We start from the raw sequence: 4,594 nt of genomic DNA, 5'->3' as shown, positions 1-4,594 counted from the left end.
TGAAGAAACCTCTCTTATGATCAGCTGAGAAAGGCTGTGCTGCTTAATGAAGTGTGGAGACTGCCATACAGCTTCAGCTTTCAGGATTCACTGATTAACTACTATCTTTAGAAACATTAGAAATGCTGAAAAACATCCATTTCTCTTTGGTTTGTTTTAAATAATCTGAGGACAAACTTTTCTTCGAGTATATTGTTAGCTGGACAAAAACTCATGAGCAAATGGGTAAGAGACTGGAAATGTTTTTTGTCAAAGGTTTCCCCCATAATGAGCCCAACAAAGAGACTCAAACTGGTTTAAATAAAACACACACACACACAGCTCAAAAGAGTCTGGAGCTGACAGGAAGAAACATTATATTACCATACCGCAGAGAGGAACATGACAGAGATAGAGAGCGGTCTGAGTGTCAGACACACACTGATTGAGAAGAGATGTGCAGTAATTTTGTAGTCTTATTGATCCTCCCACCTGCGCGCTGCTATTTACCTTTTTACGGCTAAAACTGAGTTCCCACGGGACTTCAGCGCGAGACTACAGCTAGCCGTCTAAAACACTATTTAGGTAAATTTAAACAATGGCTAGGTTGCTAAACGCATCTTGTTGTCATGTAAGGGCCCTGTTCATGTTGGACAGACATTTTAATTGCATTTTGTGTCTGTTAAGAGGCACAAATACACTCTTTATCGTATATGCCCCCATAACTGCCGTTTTAGCTGAGTGGGAGCTCTGGGCATTAGCTGTAATATCTCCGTGTTGCAAGCTCCGATCCGGTTCGTTTTTTTTTCTATAGACAGTACTCACAAAGGTCTAACGATCAAGATTAACTTAAAACTTAAAACTTAACTTATTAACTTGAGTTCTCCTTTAAAAGATATTTTCCACGATTCACAAATAGCCCAAAATATGACCCTCGGGCACACAAAGACGGCTGCTATAACCAAGCATGTCATTGGGGATTGTTATTCTGAAAGTCTAACAGAAATTCTTAAAAGAAAGAAATTCAGTGTTTTGATTGACGAATCAACTGACATAGGCAATGTAAAAACGCTGTGTGTGGTTGTTCGTTTTTTTTGACGAGGGACCAAAGAAGATTCAGACCAGGTTTTGGAAACTGGTGCAACTCTTCTCGAACACAGACGACCACAGACATGCTAGAGAGGGATTACAGACACTCTGAATGGACTCCTGCACACATCGGAGTGTGTGAAGAATGCTGGTGGGTGTCACGCCTTCAAACCGACGAACACTATGCTGCGCTCCATGACAGCATCCAATCTGTACAGTAAAAGGATTCCCCAACCAACAACATCTGCCAACACAGCACAAGTGGATGTGGCATCCGAAGATGACAGCGACTTGGAGATAGAATTCAAATCTTTCTAATGTTAATTGTAAACGTTTTTTTCTCTCTGTATCATAGTTTAATTATTAATCTTTTATTTATTTATTTATTTAAGTTGATCATAGTTTAATTATGGTCTAGTTCAAAATGTCTTTCAGCATATCTTTTGCACTTCGGCAAAAAAAAAAAAAAAAAAAGTAGCCAGACTTCCTCCAGTTAGTGTGAGTGTATTACACGGCTTGTTTAAATTGGCTGTAAAATTATTTGGAAAATAAAATTGTTGGAAAATAGCTATATTGTCTGTGTTTGGTTCGTGTACGATAATTTTTCTCAAAAAATGATAATTTTGAGGTTTTGGTACGATACTTCAACATTTCTAATCTGGCAACACTGCTACCACTTGCTTCATTACTGAATGACTCGATGACTCTCCACCTACTGGCGGTTTTTATTTAATATTTAAAAGCATCACTTCGTTTTTACCATCATTGCATATTTACCTATTTAACTTTTTTTATTTAAAGCATTATGTATTTTATAAAGGTATTTGTAAAGGTAAAAATGCACTTGAAAAAAATCGATTTAAGGGAAAAAGGTGAGACGAGTGTGGGTACGCAGAAGGACATTAAGCCTATTGGGGTACAACTCTAAAAAGTTTGAGAACCACACAATAAACATCAAAGCACAATACACACACCAAGGGCAGAAAGTAGACCTAATAGCCTACTCCCATGGTTTGAATATGACACAGCCCCACCTAAGATATTTTTCACCAGCCGCCACTGCATCTCATAGCACTCAGAGTGACTGGGATAACCGCCTGGACCTTCAACCAATCTGAACTCTTCCTCATGATAAACATAAGGCCTATGGGAGGACACAGTCCTGTGTCTTCTGGCCGTGTTTCTAAATTCCCTTTCCCTATGACCATTTCTGCTGTTAAACATCTGAGAATTCCTAATCATATTTCTTCCCCTTTCTTTCGGGGTGAAATCTGTGTCATTCGCACGAGCCCATGCATCTGAAGGAAAATAATGATAATTTGTTTTATTCTGAACAGGAGAACTGCTGGAGAGTCCGAGTCTATAATGTGGACACGGTCTCTAAACACATCCATCCTAACAGTATCTTATCAATCCCTAACGTAAAATAGTGAATAATTGTAAATAATAAAATAAAATAATAAAAGTGAAAAGAGAAAACAAACCTTCGCGACGTTTCAATATATACTCTATCTCAGGGGCGTTTCTAGGTTTTAAAAGCACCAGGGGCTGAGCCCGAAACATCAGGGGCTGGGTAACAAGATAACATGATTCGATACAGAGAATAATGTATATTTTAGGCCTATATGCAGGGGGGCAGACTGGTTAAATTCAGTCCTGGCACTGTAGCCACACCAGCCCATATTAGCACACAGACACACACATCCAAAGGTGAGGTAGTTAGGGGGGTTCGGGGGCTCCCCCGAGGAAATTTTGATTTCTCTGACCTACATATGTGCATTTTAAGGTGTTTGAAGGCCAACATTTTTTGATAACAACAGCTTTAAAAGCATGTCAGTGGGCAGTAGCATAAATTATTTGTCAAGCAGAAAACAGATTCTTGAACATGAGAATGAGGATAACTGTTGAAATGAATGATCCACACTAGAAAATGGAAATGCAAAATATTTCTGCTTATTGTTGACAATACACAATCACATATTCCAAACAGGAATGGCCTTAAATGAGAAATCTTTCAAGGATTATTTTGCATAGATGTAAACTTTTTAGCATTAAAGATTAAAGCAACTTGTTTCTTTCTTGAGTTAATCAATGTTTTTGGCACTATTAAATCAGTTCAATTAAATTTCAATTGTTCACTCATAAAGTCACTTGTCACCATTACTGGCCTAATGATGCAAGTTGTGCAAACACAGACAAGCGGAGTGATAGAAACTGTGAAAAGGCTGATGCTGGTGAAATATTCCAACACATTCGAGGACCTTATATATATAGGCTACATATCAGAGTTAAATAGGAATACACTGTAATAATGTTAATCAAGCAGACTAAATCACACGACTGTGCAGCAATTTTTAAGCTCATTATACAAAGGAAATAATACAGATCTAGACAAATTGGGTTGCTTATAGTTAAAATAATGTCTTGAACGATCATTTAGGCTAGATGTAGGCCTATTTTTCACATTTTTGGTCACAAAATATTTAGTCAGTTTTGATGACTTTATTAATATTCTAACATTTTATCAATATTGCAATGAAAATTGAGTAGGGCTACGCCAAAATGTGTAACATTTATGTAGCCTACAAAGAAATACAAAAGCCCCGACATAGAGTTTTGACGCAGCTTTAATCTCCCTTTTGGTTATTTCAATACTTAATTGATGACAGAATACGACGTTACATGCTAGTTTATTTTGCGTGATACAGGGCGCGCCGCATTTGCGTGATTGAAGAGTGCGCGCCGCGAGCAAACGGCTGGCACAACGTAAGTAAGTTAGTTTTTACTGACATATATGAGTTTTACTGACATATAGCCTGACAACATCTGGTCTGACAGAAGACTGTGCGGCGGTGCTGACTGCATTATTTTTTTTAAACCGGTGCGGCGCGCGCGCCCCCAAAGTTCATCCGTGAGAAACTTGAAACCGCCGCTTGAACTTGAACTCTGGTGACTCATTAACACTCGCGCTACTGGCCTCGCCCTGCTCTCATGGCTCGTGGACTCGTGCTGCTTGCCACTTTGCCTATTTTGTGTTTTCTATCACAGGAAAAGCAATTGCTGAGATTTTTGTTTCTGAATTTTTTTATTTTATTTTGGGAGGAATTGACTCGCGGGCCGCATCAAACTCTTTTGCGGGCCGGTCGTTCCCCACCCCTGCTATAGAGTCTGTCTGCAGCCTCCCCATATCGCTAGGTTTGTTCGACTTGAACCGGCGCTGCACAGACCGATCGGGGAATGACATCATAGTACCGCGAGAGCGAAAAGAAAGTAGACGGCTCCTTATGCTTTCAAATTGCTCTCGCGGTACTATGATGTCATAAACCGATCGGTCTGTGCAGCGTCGGTTCAAGTCGAACAAGCCTGATGATGTATGATTCTGTGGCTGGCGGCTGTGACGTAATCGGAATTTGGATGACGCGGCATGTTTGACGTTGCTTGGCAACTCGTCTAAAACTTTATCTAGATTCTAAAATATGTTTGTCCAGCATATTTATCTATTATCTATGCATATTTCATAGATAAA

The sequence above is a fragment of the Rutilus rutilus genome, assembly GCF_951802725.1.
Source record: "Rutilus rutilus genome assembly, chromosome: 4".
Lineage (NCBI taxonomy): Eukaryota > Metazoa > Chordata > Actinopteri > Cypriniformes > Leuciscidae > Rutilus > Rutilus rutilus.
The sequence above is the reverse complement of the archived record's forward strand: the minus strand, read 5'-3'. Positions refer to the sequence as shown.